The 21404-nt window shown below is 32.6% G+C and overlaps 1 long non-coding RNA gene across 1 annotated transcript; it reads right to left on the bottom strand.

Moving 5' to 3' along the window:
* Nucleotides 1–1523: 1523 nt before the first annotated feature.
* Nucleotides 1524–19654, bottom strand: LOC127724527 (uncharacterized). The gene is made up of 3 exons (XR_007992547.1): nucleotides 19617–19654; nucleotides 1827–2003; nucleotides 1524–1614 (listed from the first exon to the last, which is right to left on the bottom strand). It is a non-coding gene; the product is annotated as an uncharacterized LOC127724527 (long non-coding RNA).
* Nucleotides 19655–21404: the final 1750 nt, after the last annotated feature.

Genomic DNA, 21404 nt, shown 5'->3' with positions numbered 1-21404 from the left:
GCAGCGAGAAATTCCCGCACCCGGAGGCGTCCTTCAGCTGGCCCCTAAACAAATATATATACTAGTTCAGTGATAATGAACGCCATACTAAACTCCAAATTGTACACAAGAAACTAAAATTAAAAATAATACAAGACTAACAAAGGCTAGAGGCTCCTGACTTGGGACAGGCGCAAAAATGCGGCGGGGTTAAACATGTTTATGAGATCTCAACCCTCCCCCTATACCTCTAGCCAATGTAGAAAAGTAAACGCATAACAATACGCACATTAAAATTCAGTTCAAGAGAAGTCCGAGTCTGATGTCAGAAGATGTAACCAAAGAAAATAAACAAAATGACAATAATACATAAATAACAACAGACTACTAGCAGTTAACTGACATGCCAGCTCCAGACTTCAATTAAACTGATTGAAAGATTATGTCTTCATCATATGAATATCAGGCACAATCCTTCCCGTTAGGGGTTTAGTATCATACCATCATAACATATATGAGAAGAACATAACACGTGTCATGCCAACAACTGGTTTTTTTAAAATAAATGTGTTTAGTGCCGATGCAAAGACCCTATAAGTGAATCAATATTAACGCCAAAATATGCAATCTTTAATGACCTGACAACAGTATAGTAACTATATCCCTTCTTAATAAGTCTATTTAAAGGTTTTGTTATCTTCAGAGGTGAATACTGACATTTTTGTGCTTTATAAAGAATATTTCCATAAAAAATTGGATGTGAAATACCTGAACGTATAAGAAGTCTGCATGTTGAGCTATATTTACGAATGATGTCCTTATACCGATGATAAAATTTAGTAAATGTTTTGACTAGTTTGTGATATCGAAAAACCTGGTGTAATAATTTTTCAGTAATACATAAATTTCTCTCGTTAAAATCTAAAACATTGTTACATACACGAGCGAATCGTACAAGTTGAGATATATAAACACCGTAAGATGGTGACAAGGGAACGTCACCATCTAAAAATGGATAATTAACGATGGGAAATGAAAAATCATCTCTTTTATCATATATTTTAGTATTAAGCTCAAGATCGAGGAAAGGGCAGTGGTCATTTTTCTCTATTATTTTTTCCCGTTATATTATATTCTTTACTTTTTGACATCCCATGATTTTATATTCTTTTTGTTCTTTTCTCTTTATAGTTTATACTAATAACATTTTGTTTTTCAAATATTCGTCTTGTAGCGTTCCTGTTAAAGGTGTATCAAGAAAAGCGCTTAGTACGCATGAAATTATAAAGTGTAATTTTCATTTGATACTCTTATTTTTTGCCCATTATTCTCTATTATGTTAACCCATCCAGAACCTCATATAAACTGTGAGGATATGTTTAGGTTCATAAATTGATCAGTATATTTATATACATCTCGTCTGGACTACTTAAAAGTGTGTCGTCTAAAATATACAAGGAGAATAATCATAACCAAGTCTACTTACTTCCATGGCATATCGGTGTCCGTTTAATGTGTGCTCTGAACCCCATTGACTATTACTCCCCCAATGGAAATGAAATCCTTTAAGTTGAAGGGGTTCCCGAAGACCTCCTCTTTTAATTAGTGGCTGATGATCAGGAAAGTCTATTATAACTGTACAAACAATAGAATATACTAAAAAGGTTAAAAATTAAGAAAAATAACAAGACAATAAAGAAAAAAGAAAAATATCACCTACAACAAAAGTTTTCTAACTTATTACAAGTATAATTCAAATTCGATAATAATTTTGTGCATATTTAAGATGCAAACTGTCACGAAGAATATTAGCTTACATAAATATTTTTTTTAAAGAATATGTTTACCTGCATGACCATTGTTTCCCATCTCCATTTTTACTCCTTCTGTATTTTCTAGATCCGAGAAGTCAAACGGGACAATTCTGTCGTTTTTTACCACCTCCTTCGTTTTAATATCGACAGGTGACTGCCTTCTACCAATGCACATTTCATTGTTTTCCAAGCAATGCCAAAATGATGGCGCTAGAAAAAAAATAATGACAATAGATCTTTGCAAAAAGGTATTAAAGAAAGACTGATTTTTTTTCCTTTTTTCAATCACGGTTACTGTAATAAGAACCAGTAGCACAAAGTCAATGTTCCCTGTTATTACTTTTGGATTTGGTTATTTTCCTCTTGTTTTTAAATATTGCACATGCAAAAGAAGAGGTGTGATTAACAATTCAATTCAAATCAATTCAAATATTTATTGCCATATAAACTTTAAACATTAAGTTTGTGACAAATACAAAATAAGTAGACAATATGACTAAAATTCACATATATATATATATACGCAATCATTCAATTACAGTAAATAGTCCAGTGTCCCCTGTCCTCAGTTCTAATGACATTTTGATGTAGGACCCAATTTATTTACTTGTGATGGTGTTGATGGATTGAATATAAAAATCCCCCTTTTTTCATCAGACAAATCTTTAAAAGAAAAGTTTAATTCCAAATTGTTAAAAAAGTTTTTTCTCAGTTCCCTATTTAATTTACAATCTAATAAAAAATGTTTTTCATCTTCTAATATGTTACATTTAAGGCATAATCTCTGCTCTCTAAGAATATTAGAATGTCTTTCTTTTTCTATATTTAAATTATGGTCACTAATTCTTAGTTTTGTTATTAATTTTCTGTAAGTAAATTTGATGTTCTCAAATAGTCTTCAAAAATAGATTTTGTTTAAGGTTCTTATATAAATAAGTTAACTTTTTTCATCAATGTTTTGCATCTTATTATGAATAAGATTGTGTTTATTTATAGTCAATGATTTCAGTTTTAGGTTACTAAGTGGTACCATAGACATGTCTTTGTACAACAGAGATGGGGTTCACTTAAACACGAAGGGAGTAGCGAAGCTTTCCATGAATTTGGACATAATCAGAAAGGAGAAACCAAAAAAACAGGACGCTATGGAGAGACCCCCTGTGTATCAGAAATCCAGAAGACAATACCACTCTGAATCGGGATATGACGACTCTAGAAAGCAAACTGGCGAAACTCGTTGTCGGGTGCATCCCCATCTCAGTGACAGCAAACCTTTAAGGTCTCATAGGTTTGGAGACAATTCTTATATGTATAACAACGGTACTTAGTGGTACTTCATGTTGGTATTGTGGTGAGCGGAATCATACTTCCGCTGTATGTCGTCATGGGGCGCCTGTCACTTGTCACAAATGTAACGGTGAAGGCCATAAGGCCAAGTCCTGCATGTATTAGGTTCTTGGCCAAGAAGCGAGCGCCGTAATTGACGATAGCTCTTGTGAAGCAAAGGTCTGTAAGAAAGAAAAGCGTAAACATAAACGTGGAAAAAAGGTAAGTACACGGCAAAATCTATATCTAAAATAGACTTTTTAAACATCCGCGGTGCCACCAGTAAAGTACACGAATTAAACTAGTATCATCTCTCTAATCATAACACTACAAACCAGTAAAAGTCTGAAATGGCCTATATCTGTACTCAACTGTACTGATTTTTACTGGACCAGTCTGAATTGGTCTGAATTTTACTCGACATTACTCGACCCCAGTCTTAACCATACTCGACTGTACTGATTTGTACTTGACCCTTATCTTTGCCATTGAAAATAGTCTGAACTATTACTCGACCAGTCTGAAACAGTCTTAACCCATTCTGGACCTGTACTCGACCTATTTTTTTCAGTCTAAACCATACTCGACCAAAGGTCTGAACAATACTCGACCAGTCTGAACCATACTTGACCAAATAACCTCTACTTTTTCTAAATTTTAACTGTTAAAATAAATTTCTTTTTAACTGACATGACAACAGCCACAATAAAATAAAGATATATTATAAAAACAGATTTTTACATTCTTACATGATTCTCAGATTTATAGAATAGAGATAGTTAAATCAAATTATCTTTAATAATTTAATTATATTAATTTTAAAGTTTTAGAGTTTTGTTAAAAAAAGATTTTCTTTTAACTAAAAACCACACCTATACTGAGAGAAATTAAACCTTATTAAGGTACTTCTTATTTGGCATGTGTTTTTTTTTTTAATTAATTTTCCTAAATTCCTAAATAAAAACTACATAGGTTTCATGGTTACATACAAAAAATGTACAATAGTTATATAATTATCTTTTTAATGAGGTAACAACAGCCAACAAAATCACTGAAATTGTTTAACCTTATTTTAGAAATATATCTATTATTTTATACAAACAAACCAAGTTTGTATTCTGTTGTCTCGTATAGTAATATTTTTCTGTAGTCTCATATTTTTAATTTTTGCTCCAGTCTAATGTTGTATATTTATTGAGTCTCATAAAGTGAAATATTGTTTCTGTACTTTTTGTGTGAGGTTGTCTAATTCTTGTATAGTTGTTAGAGTGGTCTGCAAAACTCCTTGTTTATGCCTCTAGTGTCAGTGATCAAAACATTCCAGGTCACCAGTGGAAGGCTTACTAAATTTCTAGAGACATTTTTATTTACCTTTTCCAAAGATCAAGGTAGGTATATGCAAGCCTTCCATTGATAAGATGAAATGTTTAATGGTCACATCAATCTATATTTAACTGATGTAACTTTTCAGGTAAAATTAAGTTCTGTTTGTATTGATGGGCAAGTCCTGACATCCCACAATTATTTACAGTAAAACTCTTCTAATAGAGCAAATCTCAATTAAAGTCCCGATCTCATCCTTGTAAATGAACAAATACCAACTCCGAAAAACTATACCAAATGTCACAAAAGGGGTATCTGTGTGTAAAACAAAATCATAGTCTCAGCAAAATCATACTGGCTTAAAGCAGAAAAATATTTTAGAATGAATAATAATTTTATTATAAAAAACAATTAATCAATCTGGTTTTGGCCCTAGGGAAACACTCAGCATACAAGACAATTTTTGAGTTCCTGCCTGAGCAAGTCAGCTTGCAACCTCCAGTGTGAGGAAGAACCTGCCTGCCCGACAATACGCCAGCCGGGGAATGTGAAGCGAGGGTTCTCCACTTTGGTGATGAGACTAGGCGTCTCATCTGAGGCCGGGGAATGTGAAGCGAGGGTTCTCCACTTCGGTGATGAGACTAGGCGTCTCATCTGAGGCCGGGGAATGGGAAGCGAGGGTTCTCCACTTCGGTGATGAGACTAGGCGTCTCATCTGAGATCAAACTGGCGCTGGAATAAATTTGATAAAATTTGTCCCCGAAATGCTTGGGGATGAATGAAATTTTAGAAATAACCAGTGATAAAATTCCATCAAGGAATTAAAATTAATTAAAAAAATATATATCACTAGTAAAAGCTGAAAAGTTTCCCTTGTCATGAAACATTATTGAAGGTGTTAGGAAGGTGGATGGTGGGCGGTAAATTAAATAATAGCACTGTAAAACTATATCAACTAGTCAAGACTGCTATGAACCAAGAAAGTGATTATACAAAGACCATGCATATGGCTTTACACACAGATAGGGTACATCAATCATTCAGTTGGAGGAGTCTGACCTCACTGACCTTTAGATAATATACTAATTGTTGTGTAATTAATTTTTTATAAGATCTGGTATCATAATCTGCATTTCCTCACCAACAGAGATTATTTATGACATGTATCTGATTAAGAAAGGATTAGTGTGCCTCCTAGTGAGATTCCAGTTGTAACTTCAAAGTGTCAAATGCCAGGAAAATTAACCTCAAGATATAACAAGTGGTCTGTGTATGTTAATTAAATGTATCCAGAAAGTCAGCATCTTTATTATCACATTAATTATAAAGTGTAAGCTGGAATGGCTGTTTGTATAAACAGTACTTATATTACATATAAGTACAATATATAATTTGGGATATATTATATACAATATAAATCAAAAAGGGATAAAAATTAAAGACGTTAATAAAATAGTTCTTCTGATTAGTGATGAAGTACATGTATAAAGTAATACCTCCTGCTTGGGGCAAACTCATGAAAAAGATCACACCTGGTCAGAGAGTATTAAATTCTAAATAACATTCATTCAAAATTGCAACATCCTGTGAAACTTAATCGCAAGGCCTTTTGAATTCACTAGATAAGTAATACACGAGTTTAAGAAAAATAGGGCTTTCTTTTTACCTGTAAAACACACATATGTACTGAGGTAATTAAACCTTATTAAAGTGCTTCTTGTATGCCATGTCTTTAATTTTGACAAAAATTATTTAAGGAATGACTGTAATATTTTTTCTGTCTATGAAGAAATAACATAAAAAATGTGGTGCACACTGAATAACCCGCGTAGCGGGTTATTTTAAAGTGTGCACCACATTTTTTATGTTATTTCAATAGACAGAAAAAATATTACAGTCATTTCTTATAATTTAATTCTAAAGTCCATTTTAAACCGGAGTAAACCATGAAAAAACGTTGATGACGTCGAGGTCACATGACAAAATTATGTCTATGAGCTGATAAACAAAACAACGTCAGCCAATCATAAGACGCGTTACATCCAAAATTAAATTATTTAAATTTAATTGAAATAAATTTTTACTGTAACTTTGGAACACATTTCCATTTTTAAAAGTTTATCACAGGACTACTATGGAAGTTCTATTATCATGATTATATTAAATTCTTGGTTTAACAAAACAAAGGTGTCATTTTTTAAATTTATTAAAATTGCTTTATATGCTATTTTATATATATTTTAATAAAAAAAATGTTCACTGCATTATTAACTGAACTCAAGTGACACCATAAATCTATACGAGGCTTAAGTTAATGGTGAAAATTGTCCAGTAACCATAAAATATATCTGAAACATTAAAAAAATTTTGAATAACATTGAAAATATTAGTCACAATTCAGTTTTGAGATTATTTGATCAGCTTGTTTTATTTTTATTTTAAAGGTGATATATATGTATGTATATAAGATTAGTGTTGATGAATATGGTGATGAAGTTATTTTAGGTTTATTGTGAAATTTTGGTTTCAATGCTATATTGAATACATTTTTAATTTCAAATTATTGTTCAAATTTCTTGTCAGTGGAAATAGCTGTTGTTAAAAACAGTTCCTAAATTGATGAAATACAATAGATAGATACAAAAAATAGGTCTAGGTTGGTTAAGACTTGGTCGAGTATGGTTCAGACTAGGTCGAGTATGGTTCAGACTAGGTAGAGCATGGTTCAGACTAGGTCAAGCATGGTACAGACGCGTATAAAATGGTTAAGTACTGGTCGAGTAAGGGTCGAGTACAAGTTCAGACTGTTGAGTATGGTTCAGACTACAGTCGAGTATTATCAAGTAAATTTCAGACCAATTGAGACTGGTCGAGTAAAAATCAGTACAGTCGAGTACAGATATAGGCCATTTCAGACTTTTACTGGTTTGTAGTGTAACGTAAGTATATTTGGAATGGTCGAAACCTTTTTAAAAACTAATGATAGACCAGCTAAACTTGATCATGCTTATACATGGATTGGTAAATGCAGGTTATCAGTCAAAGAAAAAGGGGGCATAGGTCTTTGTATTAAATCAGAACTTCCTGTCCTTGACGATAACCTTCTTGATAGTAAACACGATAAACATGAACGTTTGTGGGTTCTATCTAGAATAGGTAATATCAAAACAGCTATTGCATGGAATTGCATATTTTCCAAACGATTGAATCGATCGACAAACAACCGATATTCTCATGTATGAGCTTCTTGAAAATTGCTCAAAGTTAATCCATTCTGGTTATGAAATTTTCCTTATGGGTGACTTTAACGGAAAATGTATCAAAAAGTGTCAAACCACAAACTTTAATATCATGTATGAATTAGCGTCCTATAATGGAAAAAGGCTTCGACAGTTTATAGAAGCGAGTGACTTGCTTACTGTAAATTGCCTCCCCATTTGTGAGGGACTTTCTACTCGTATTTTGAATAACCAAAGGTCCGCAATCGACTACGTTCTTTTCTCTGAAAACCTTAGCCGTAACGTATCACGTGTTAAAATAGATGAAAATGACATTTTTGATCTACACAGTGATCATGTCATTATACGAATCGAAATAAAAACTAACCCGCGGAAAATAAAAAAAACGAACCTAAGAAACCGGCCTTCATTCGGAAAATAAACGATAAAACTGATTGGAATATTTTCCAAAAAACATTAAAAGCTACTTTAGGGCATCTGAGCACACTTTGAAAATGTCTTCGGATATCAATACAATTTGGGATGTAACTAAATAAAGTCCGTCCTTGATGCTGCTGAATTTTCTATCGGAAAAGTTAATAAATCAAATCGGTATCGTAAGTTCTGGGACAACGAACTTGACATTTTGATTAAAAACAGAAGAGAAAGTAATAGCTTGAAAAGAATTCATGACAAAACTCACGACTGTAATAGTGAGACTGGTAAGATCTTAACTGACACTTATCGTGTGCGAACAGCTAAGGTCCAAGAAGCTATCAAAAGAAAAGCAAACACCCTGAAATTGAAAGAATTTCATGACAAATGTATGAATTCTTCCAATAAGGCTAGAGGATTTTGGGACATTTTACAAGGCAAAAATAATAGTATTGCCCCTCAACAGATTATGAACCCCCAAAAAAGTCCGAACTATTTAGGGAAGAGAAAGACATTAGTGCTGTTTTAAGCAGCCATTTTAATTCTTTTGGTAAGGATTCCCCAATAAAATGTAATATACATGATGAGGTTAATGACTTTCTCTCGAGTATTGATAACGACGAAGTTTATCCCGTTTCAAATATTTCAGTAAATATAGGTAGACCACAAATTGCTCTAATTTTAAGGAACCTTAAGTCGCGTAAAGCTAGTGGCATCGATGAGATTCCTAATGAATTCTTAAAATTTGGCGGGGATGCGCTAGTTGATTCACTTGTTGATCTTTTCACAATAATATCTGACCTTGAAACTGTACCTGATGATTGGAAAAAAGGCAAGGTCTAGGGAGCATTTCGAAAAAACAGAAGATAGGTATTTGTTCTATTCGTAAAGCTAAAAAACATAAAACGTTTCTCGCTTTCCAAGACCTGTCCAAGGCTTTTGATAGAGTCTGGCGAGATGGCCTTTTCTATCTATTGTGGAAAAATGGCATTCAAGGCAAGTGCTGGAAATTGCTCAAATCTCTTTATAGCAATGTATCAAATATAGTATTGTTTGGTGCCAGTGAAACATGTTTCTTCGACCAAGAATTTGGCCTGAAACACTTTTTTCTGTTTTAATGAATGACCTCGTAGGTATGCTTGAAGCCAGTAATTTGGGCGTCGAGCTCTCCTCACAAATTTTGAACTGTTTAATGTTTGCTGATGATGTAGTCATTATCGGGAAGTCCGAGAAGGACCTGCAGTGTCTGCTAGATATAACAGCCAAATTTGCATCAAAGTGGAATTTAAAGTTTAACCCAAACAAATCCAAAATTATGATAGTAGGTAAACGCTTAGATAAAACTAAGAAATGATACCTAGGAAATGAGCATTTGGACGAGACTAATGAATATAAATATCTGGGAGTTTATTTTACCCGCTCTTTGACCTTTGCTTACCATATCAATCATTTCTTAATAGATATTTTCGTGCGCAAACTGAATTATATGACTAAGCTACTTAATGAGCACGGATCTTTTGGGGATGCTCTCTGGAACTCGGTCATCCGACCATCTCTAACACACGGATGTGCCGTATGGCTACTGTCATCCGAATCGAGTCAACAAGTACTTGAAACATGGCAATACAAAACGGCGAAACTGATTTTTAATACTAAGATGAATATCCCAAAAGCTGCTCTTTTCCTAGACTTGGGATGGGAGCCAATAAACGATTTTCTTGATAGACAAAGGGTGTGTTATTTTTCTAGGATTCAAGGCCTTGACACAATAAAATTATGTCGAATTGTGTTTGAAGAGCTTAAGTCCCTAACGCTTCAAAGGGGGTAGAATTATCCACAATATATGATCAATTTATTTAATATGGTTGGTCTGGATCACTTTTACCAATCGAATGTTAACTCTAATATATTTAAACAGTTTCTTTGAAGGTTTGTTCGTAGAAGGGAATATCAAGAAATAAATGATAAAAGCAGTCTAGATATTTTCTCGAAATTTAATTTTGCACAAAGAAGGCAGCCCTGTGAATCTTAGCGAGAGTCCCACTTGCCAAATTTGTTTATGTAAATCTGACGAGTCTATTGAACATTTCCTACTAGAGTGTTCTGGATTTTCTTCAATCCGAAATAAATACTTAACTGATATAAATGAATATCTAAGTTCTACTTTCCCGGGCCTCTTCTTCACAGAGTTATCGTCCTACGATAAAATACAAGTACGGATTGGTGATTATTTTTATCAGGTTGATCCCTATATCAGTAAAACTTTTGACAGTTTCAGTAAAAAAATGTTGAACGAAATGTACTCTCAGAGATCATTGGTTTTGGAACCTAAACTTTAAATGTTATCTGTTTATGTAATATGTTTCACGTAACTCTTATTTTAGTTTTTATTTTTATGTTGTACATAATTTGTATTTCTCTTATGTAAGATGTTTTATTTTATAATGTACCAATTTTTAACTCTGAAAATGACATATGAACATTTTAACTTGTCTGTATATATTCATTGTATATGCTGTTAGACGCATTTGTGGATACCCCGTCCGCAAGTGCCCCCCTTGTAAAGGGGTAGTTTCTAAATATATATATATATATATATATATACATTGTAGATTGCCTAACAATGTAATTTTAACACACTATTTAGTATGTAAATATAAGAATGTTTAAAATATTTACAAAATGATGAAAATAAACGCAATATTTCGCTAGACTAACTAGCTTTATCAAGCGTGCATCTATCCAGGTGAAATCGGATGTAGATGATAAGAAACTTTTGCAGCTCAATGTATATGTTGCACTTGAATTTAGCTGCCTTGAAAATAATACATAATTTGGATGAAGTTCAAGATTTTTACAAAATTGGTAGTTGAAGTTAGCAACGTCCATTGGCCAATATTACAGGATAAAAAGGACGATGCTGTGTACTAAATTATTCTTTATCTTTCCTGTATCTTTTCTCATCTTTTTCGTTAAGACCATCAGGTTCTAAAGTGTGGAGTTGGTGGATCCAAAAATTTTCTCTTCTCCTTCTCGCCGTGGTGTCCCACTCGGTGTTGACTTCTATGATTTGGAAGGTAACATTATCAAAAGAATGTTTCGTTGAACGAAGATGTCTTGTGAGAGGACAGTTTTTGTTGGTTTTGTACCATGAACGATCCCAGTGGGCACTCGACGTTGTAACAACGTTGAAATTTGGTTGAAATTTGGTCGTGACGTTGATCAACCTAAATTCAACGTTGATCTAACGTTATGGTATTCAACGTTGACTTTACAATGTTGTTTCAACGTTGAATTAACGTTGTTAAAATCAACGTTTAAACAACAACGTTGATTTAACGTTAAGTTAACGTCAGTCATTCGCGACAAAAAAATCTCATTGTCAAAATTGAGGGGTACAGATATATTTGATGAGCAGATCGGACAAGGGGCAGTTTAGTAATATAAACGATTTGATAATCAGTGGCTAATCCAGAACTTTTTATAATACTTATAAGGGGGTCCACTTACTGCCATAACTTTAGCATGAGGGGGCTTCCTTCTGTCATCAGCTTCCATGATCTCTATATAATCAACCATTTTTTCCCACAAAAAGGGGGAGACCGGACTGTTTATGCATGGAAAGGAGTTTTGCGCAATAACAAGGAGTCAGGAGACATCAGCAATAACACATCTGCTTTTTCCCTTTAATTTTTTTTGTGTTTATTTTTTAGGTATCTTTTAAAAAAAACTGTTGAAATCAAATATTTAGTAATTTGTGATTGATGATTCTCTATTTTTGGGGGGAATCTCAAAGCCTGTTCATGCTATTTTAATTATATGTATATCTGTATGAATATGATATGTTCTTAGTTTATATGTTTAAAATCAAATCATTTTTTAAGTTGCTTTCTTTCAATTGAATGAATAAGAGAAATCTTCAGTTTATTTATATTATTTATTTTTTATTGATGAATATTTAATATATATATGATCTAAAAACATCATCGATGTACAATGTATTCAGTATAATAATTGAGTAGTTTTTAAATTTTCGCGGTATTTCAAGTTGAGTTCCGAAAATTTTCTTTCGGATGCGCACGCAAGCACGCGCACCTCGATTCAACATCCGTTTAGACATGTTAGAAAATTTTGAAAATTAACCTCGAGATATTATCGCAACAGACTGATAAACAAAGTGAAAGGAATATAAAGACAAGAGAAGACTTTTCTGTATAAACCTCTTGATATTAGTGTAAGTATATTTTACAGTTAGATTAAGGAAGAATCATAATATATGCAAACACATTCAAATGTTCAAATTATTTATCTGCATGTTTACCATGTTTACGTTTACAGAAATTGTGATAAGGTCTTATCTTACTGAATTTGATTCATTTTCGTGTCAAAACAGTTTAATGATTTGTTTGCATATATCCTCCAATTAGCGAACTAACATAAAACATATGGCTAGCCATGTACAGAATCAGTAATATCAGAAAAGGGGGAGGGGTCATCGAATACTAGCCAATTCGTTCCAATACAACTCGATATCATATAGGGTGTGTTTGACACACACGGAAATGGTCTGCTCTTAATTACTGTTTTGGTCTTTTTGGTATTATCGTAAAATATCAGTCATCTTTGTTCGTTTCATCTGTATATGAACATTATGTTTATTGCAAAACACAGATCTGGTTAGAATTCATGCTTTGACTTGTTATTGATGTAAGCTTGGACAATTGTTTCAAATGGACATGTTGCGTTTTATGATTTGAAATATTTTTTTTTGTTATTGGTAGAATTTGATAACATTTCCGGCTTTAGTACACAACTTTTATTAGGTAATTCAAATTTATGTTCTTTCTCTTCCATGCTTTCAGATGCTGTTCTAGTCTGCCACAAAGAGATAACAGAATCCAAAATATCTAAGCAGTGTACAAGACATTTGAAGTGTGCCCCACAGAGAGCAGAACGAGTTGCCAATCTAAAGATTAGATCTTTAAAATAAAATATTTTTTTCATTTTAAAAACCTCTTTTTTTTAATTTCTATAGTTAATTTAGTGCCAGTAAAAAAGACAGTGAAATTAAGAAGTACATTATTTGGTGTTCTGCATCTTTTTGTTCAGTTTACTCAATTGTATCGGATGTATAGATAATGATTGAATGAGTAAACAGCTTGATGATGTTATGGTTTGTTCAAAAAGCCTTAAAGATAAAAAAAAAAACACATATCCGGTATACCCACAAAAAGTCAAAATTCAGATCGACATGATATCAATAAAAATGAAAAAAAAGACAAAAAATAGAACTAAATATCGGATAACAAAACTCAAAATGAGATCTTTTGTTTTTAAATGGTCCTGCTATGTATTCACATTAAACAAAGAAGGCATTTTGTTTCACTGTGTCAAACTTGCTGCATTTACATGTTTTTGAATAAGTTAGAAAACTTGATCAACCAGAATCAAAACAATGTGTAGTACGTTGATACATGTGTTCCTTTGCTTAGAGAAATTGATGTGCTAGAAAAGAAAGCTTTGTTGATATTGAAATACTTGGTTTCAAATGAAATCTTGATATTTTAACTGTCTCATTTCTTTGGTTTTGATTTTTATTGTCTACTATTCTATTTTTAGAGTTGTCACTTGTTGAGAAAAGAACTATTGATGGATATTCTAACTTGAAATAAAAAAATGGCTTTTGTTATTTCATAATTCAGATATCGTTTTGTTGTATTTGAACACGTGCAAATAAGGATTAATTTACACCTGAGAACCATCACTTTACCTAACTTCAACCAACCTACAATTGACCGGATTTCAACCTAACTCGACCTGATTTCAACCTAAACCCGACCTGATTTCAACCTAACCCAGACCTGATTTCAACCTCACTGGACCTGATTTCAACATGTTATCAACGTTAATATAACGTTGAAACTGCAACGTTGATTCAACGTCAGAATTTCAACGTCATCTCAACTTTCAAATCTAACCCAAGTTTCAACGTTGTAACAACGTTGAAGTCTGACATTGGATCAACGTTGATACAACGTTTTGTGCCTGCTGGGATGGTTATTGAGCCGAATATTAAATTTGTCCATTGTTTCTCCCACATACTGAATGCCACATGTGTCACATGTTAATATATAAATTGAGTTCTCCGTTTTACAGTTGGAATTGAATTAATCTCTGTACTGATTAATCCACACTCCCATAGATTTGTATGTCATGTGCTGCTATTTATAGGCACTTATATTATTATCTTCAGTAGCACGCATTTCACAAATGTTTGTGTAATCCATTCAAATCTATCGCTATCTTTACAACATGGATAGCGCACTGCATTTCAAGAAATTAAGATCTTTAACTAAAAAGAAACTACAAACTGAACATCATTTATCAAACTTAAAAAAATATATTCAAAGTAGAACTGTACCAAAAGGTTTAAACATCAAAGTGAGTCCCCAGGCACCGGGACATAAATCCAAAAGATTCATGAGCCGTTGGAATGAAATTCTGTTTAACTGTTCAATCCAGCTACTTCAACTGTTACTTTCTTTAACAACCACAAATTACAAACAAATTGTAAATGAAATATCAGATATCATCAACAATAGTAACATTTCACGTGACGATTTACCAATAATTAAACGTCGCCTTGCAGATATTGAAAAAATTGAACTATCCAAACATAAAGAAAAACAAAGGAATAAATTTCAAAGAGATAAAATTCACACTGTCTATTTAAATCAGGATATGAATGATATCAATACAACAAACCATAAGGTCCCTAGAAAAAGAAAATTCAAAAGACGGAAACAAAAAACTGAAAGCATTGTTGTAAATTTGTCATCTAAAGAACTTACACGTGCTGAAGAATCTCTTTTAAGTAAAGGTTTAAACTTCTGTCCTATCCCATCAAATGTAAATAACTTTCAGCTAGACGAGGACTTAGACCAATTCGCTAGACGTTTACGCTTGAAAGATTTTTTCTACAATAGGGGCAAGAAAAACCTTGAAGAAGCTGGATTAACAGATTCAGATACTGACACCAATGAAGAAGTCACGCCCATCCCAAAATTTAAGAAAAAAAGTTCATGGAAACCACCTAAGAGTAAAAATGATAACTTGGAGTCATTCATTAACTACGTGAGGTCTGATATAAAGTCCTGTATAACAAATACAAGAAATTATAATTTATCCAAGTCAGAAAGCATTGCTTTGAAAGCGTTAAAAGATCAAGAGGATATCGTAATAAAACCTGCCGACAAAGGGGGCGCTGTGGTTGTCATGAATAAAACAGATTACATAGCAGAGGGAAATCGCCAACTTTCAAACTCCATTTTTTATAAACAATTAACCACAGATCCAACACTAAATAATATTCGAAGGATCAACACCATCCTTCAAGAGATGTTCGACAAAAAGCATATAAACAATGACACCTTTGATTATCTCCGACCTCTTGAGAACGAAGCAAAGGCCGGAAGATTCTATATGTTGCCTAAAATACATAAAACGGGCAATCCAGGTCGACCAATTGTTTCAGCAAATAGTCATCCAACTGAAAAGATATCAGAATTTTTAGACCATCATCTAAGACCTCATGTGAAAGAACTACCCTCTTACATCCAAGATACGACTGATTATCTAAAGAAAATGGAAAGCCTCAATCCTCTACCAAGCAATACTATACTTGCATCCATGGACGTGTCTTCTTTGTATACCAACATTCCACAAGACGAAGGAATAGCAGCGTGTGAAGAGGTATGGAACACTCGTAGTGAAAAAAATCCTCCAACTGAGTGCCTTGTTACACTTCTGAAACTAGTGCTAGAGAACAACAACTTCTCTTTCAATGAAAAACATTATCTCCAGATAGACGGTACTAGTATGGGCACAAAAATGGCCCCGTCATATGCCAACATATTTATGGGCCAACTTGAAAAACGCCTCTTGGCTAGTGCTCCATACCAGCCCTTATCATGGTTCCGATTCATTGACGATATTGATTTCAAATGGACAGATTCACAAGAACATCTTAATGAATTTCTAGGACACTGTAACTCTTTCCACCATTCAATAAAATTTACATATGAATCATCTATGGAGAAAATAAACTTCCTCGACACTACGAGTTACATCAAGAACGGAACCATTATAACGGACCTTCATACCAAACAAACGGACAAACATCAATTCCTTTCTCCTAAAAGTTGCCATCCTAAACACTGCTCCCGTGGCATCCCATTCAGCCAGGCATTGCGAATCAAGAGAATATGCTCTACTGAAAATACGCAAAATGCTAGACTTGGACAACTACGTAAACATCTAGTTGTTCGAGGATACAACAACAACATCATTGATAGCGCTTTCGAAAGAGCAAACAAAACTAGTCGCCAAGAACTTCTAGAGTACAAAGATAAGAATAAAGCAGCTAACAGAACACCCCTTGTACTCACTTACCATCCTGATTTTAAAAATGTGTCTTCCATTGTTCAGAAGCATTGGAAAATTATAGAAAATGATTCAAATCTTAAAAAAGTATTTTCCTAACCACCAGTCATGGCCTTCAGAAGACCTAAAAACATCCGTGACAAATTAGTGACATCTGTATTAGCAAAGCAGCCTACTCCATCCCCCGGTTGCTACAAACAATGTGGCCGAAGGAACTGCTTGTGTTGTAAAGCTGCCAATACAAGCAGTTCTTTCATCAGCTCCGTTACTAAACAAAATTATACCATCTACTCAAATTCCAACTGTAAAACGGAGAACTCAATTTATATATTAACATGTGACACATGTGGCATTCAGTATGTGGGAGAAACAATGGACAAATTTAATATTCGGCTCAATAACCATCGTTCATGGTACAAAACCAACAAAAACTGTCCTCTCACAAGACATCTTCGTTCAACGAAACATTCTTTTGATAATGTTACCTTCCAAATCATAGAAGTCAACACCGAGTGGGACACCACGGCGAGAAGGAGAAGAGAAAATTTTTGGATCCACCAACTCCACACTTTAGAACCTGATGGTCTTAACGAAAGATACAGGAAAGATAAAGAATAATTTAGTACACAGCATCGTCCTTTTTATCCTGTAATATTGGCCAATGGACGTTGCTAACTTCAACTACCAATTTTGTAAAAATCTTGAACTTCATCCAAATTATGTATTATTTTCAAGGCAGCTAAATTCAAGTGCAACATATACATTGAGCTGCAAAAGTTTCTTATCATCTACATCCGATTTCACCTGGATAGATGCACGCTTGATAAAGCTAGTTAGTCTAGCGAAATATTGCGTTTATTTTCATCATTTTGTAAATATTTTAAACATTCTTATATTTACATACTAAATAGTGTGTTAAAATTACATTGTTAGGCAATCTATAATTTTATTTTTGTAATTGAATTAATCTCTGTACTGATTAATCCACACTCCCATAGATTTGTATGTCATGTGCTGCTATTTATAGGCACTTATATATACATTGTATATATATATATATATAACCAGTCTAAAAGGGTACAACATCACCAAAAAATATGACAATAAACGAACAAATGTAACTATAAATATTTCGGATAACAGATATCCTTCATCAGTAATAGCACGATGTAAAATGTATATTATGAATCAAATTTTCAAAGTAGTTTTTAGAGTTTGTTTTATATAACTTTTAAATGAATTATTTATTTTTACATGTTTTAGGTCTGAACTAGTATCTTGTTGTATTTGTGTTATATCTAAATTAAGTTCACTTAAAATATGTTTTACATAGGTAAACCAGGAGTATACTCCTTCTGTGTCTAAATATTTGCTAAGCATGTAAGCTTCTTTCAAACGAGGATTTAACTTACAGCATTCAAATCTCTTTAAATATAATAAAGTTTGTGTTTTAATATTAAATTCTATAGGAAGTCTCTCCAATTCAGCTCTAGTTGCAAGATTAGATGCATTCTTTCTAGTTCCCAGTAAAAAATTTTCAAAATTCCAAATGTAATTTTTCAATTGCACTTTTTTCTGCAAAACTTAAAATGTCTTCTTTTTTTCCAGAATTTAAAGCTCAATTTTTTGCTCGAAAAGAGATATATATGTGTCTAAATATGTTACTTCAGAGTTGTATATCATTATTGGTTTTATGAGGGAATCAAAGAGGTGGCATGCCACTTTGACTGGTAACTTATTCAAAGACTTTGAATAAGCTTCCAACCCAAATAAAACTTTTTTGGCTTTTTTACTAGTTCTTTAGTATTATGAGACAAGTTGCCATTAACAAAAGTAAAGACCAATGAAAAATCAATCAATTGACACAAAAACAAAAACAAAAACAAAACAAAACAAAACAAAACAAAACTAAACACAAAACTAAACTAAACTAAACTAAACTAAACTAAACTAAACTAAACTAAACTAAACTAAACTAAACTAAACTAAACTAAACTAAACTACAAAAGACGTCTAGACAAATTAAAATTAAATGATTAAAACATGATCTTCTTTAATAAGATATTTGTCTATACGTTAAAGGTCGCATTTTTTAAACATGAAACACATCGTCAGTGGTTGGTTAATGTCATTTTCGTATTTGGTGTTTATTGTTATTGTATTTGGAGAATGTGGCGTTAATGACACTCAGATTGTCGAACATTTGAATGGTACTTCATCACAACTCTTAAGATATTTTTTAAGGTAAAGTTACCATTAACGGGCTATATCACAGATTTTGGTAAAAATTTTGCATGCAACGTTGGCTCTTTGAACTATAAGTGAAAATCTAAAAAATAATGCATTTGTCTCTTTTACTTTCTGAAATATTCTTGATTTAATTCTTTGAAAAAGTGAACTTTTGTATAGAAAGCACCTAAAATAAGCGTACAAATTCGTAGTTTGTGTTACAATCATCAAATTTCCAATTTCAAGTCCATAAATTTTTCTTAAAAAATTATATGTTGTTGATACATAAATTTCCGTTTTACTGATATAAAATAATTATATAATTTGGAGATTTGTTGATTTTAAGACAAATTTGAGAACGTTTAACGCCCATTTTATGTGATTTCTATACAAATGTTCTCCTTATGTGAAATAATTCAATCAGTAACATTTCAGACAATAAAATAGATAATGCATAAAATTGTTTTTTTTCCGATTTTCAGCTAAATTTCAGCGAGTCAAAGTTGTTCGCAATATTTGACCAAAATCTGTGACATAGCCCATTTACTGTTCCTTGACCTTAACATCAATATTTTGATAACTGTTGCATTTATTTGGACTTTGAACGATTTTTCTGATGTAAAACTAAGTTATGTTTTTGATTACTAAGACAACATAAGAGGGTGTGGATGGGGGGTTTACAGAATAGAGAATAATGGGCAAAAAATATAAAAGAATATAGAAAAATGGACCCAAAAAAAAATAGAGAATAATGGGCGAAAGGTATAAAGAATAGAGAAAATGGCCTAAGACAATGAAGAATACAGAAATGAAGGACCCCATCCAAACCCTCATTTAATTATATACTTACGAATACCGCGTTGATAATATCCCCATTCAGCTGAACCTAAAGGAGAAAAGTTTTAAAGTGGTTAATTTCTTTTAACCAAATTTTAGATTATATATTATAAATACTAAAATCTGAATAAAAAAATACAAATGACATCATGGTTTTGCGATGATTTGTACAAATATTGATATAACTTAAATGGCAGGCAGCCCTCTGTTTACACACTGCTATTGTAAACAATTATTGCTCTCAAATAAAATATAAAAAACTTTCAACACTTTTTATCTACAGCATTTTTCCTGACATATGTGTCTTGTACGTGCGGTTTATTAGGTTATAGAGAAATTCCAAATAACTGTCCATTCCTACGGGCCGATGCCCATTATTTCCCAGGAATGGACAGTTATTTGGACTTTCGCTAACTTAAAATACACCTTAAATATAGAACGAATCTTCAGATTATAACATTTTAAAGAATTTTATTTCATTTTGTTATGGTTTTCTTTTCATTTTCCCCATGGTGTACCCAATAATCCACAGGCAAAATTTAAGATCAAGCTGACCATCTACTCACTAAACGAAGTATTTATGAACAGTAGAGTAATTACTATAAACAGATTTTGAATAAAGTTCATCCAGATTTATGTTTTAAGTTATTGGATACGCACGTCTTTCCTGTAGTAGGATTGAAAGGATATTTATTTGTGTCTATAAGTGGTATTTCGGGAGAGAGAAACAAACTAGTATTTATGCATATATGTTAATGGATTATGTGTGTTTTTCGTTTGATAAATCTTGGATATAGAATCGTCAATAAAAAATGAAATGGTACAACTAGAATAAATTTCCAGGTATGTAACACTCTAGTTTAGGTTATTTAACTAATAAGGGTGTGCTCGATTATAAGTCATATCTGAAACGAAATATGATTCTATATTTCAAACTATTCTATTAGATCAAATAAAATTAAACACGAAAATAGTGTTTCATGCATATACATTTTTTCTTTCCCTTTGCTCATAACAACGAAAAAATGTTATGCATATTTTAGATGATTCTTAAATAGGAATACAAGCAAACTGAAAATATTTTTCATTTTTCCCTTAATTCCCTAATTTAGGAAAAAAACCTCCCGTGATTAAAAACATTTATGGATCCCGTTTTGTATGTCTTGAACTTAAATGGAAAACTAATTTTTGATTTCATTTAAACATTTCAAGATTAACGCCGTCACTTGCACTGCCGATATATCTGTTATATTTGCCACTCGACAAATAACAACAGCGAAGGAATTCAATAATGTTACGCGTTTCTGTTGAAAATTGAATAAAAACCCCGCCTAATATTTAACACAAGCCTTATTCAAATGTTATTCATACCCCCTCCAATTCCATTCATTAGTACTATATTCAAATTATAACAACGAACAATCAAATAATATACCGAATACATGTATGCCATTTTGACCATTTCATTTTCTTGAACTATTTATTCTATTAAACCACAATATACTTGTAGAAACTATCCGAGTAATTTTTCTGTTTTAATGTAAATAAAATTTAGAATGGAAACGGGGAATGCGTCAAAGAGACAACAACCCGACCAAAGAGCAGAAAACAGCCCAATGCCACCAATGGGCCCCGGGTCTTTAACACAGCGAGAAAATCCCGCAACCGGAGGCGGGCTTTAAATATCAAAATGCAACAAACGAATAAATCTCAAGGAAATGATATCTTAAACAGTTAAACGGTAAAATTAAAAGCAAATCTTTAAGTGAAATATATTTTTCTCTGATTTTCCTTATTGAAT

The sequence above is a fragment of the Mytilus californianus genome, unplaced genomic scaffold (genome assembly GCF_021869535.1).
Source record: "Mytilus californianus isolate M0D057914Y unplaced genomic scaffold, xbMytCali1.0.p SCAF_14, whole genome shotgun sequence".
Lineage (NCBI taxonomy): Eukaryota > Metazoa > Mollusca > Bivalvia > Mytilida > Mytilidae > Mytilus > Mytilus californianus.
This window is presented reverse-complemented; position numbering and strand designations above follow the sequence as displayed.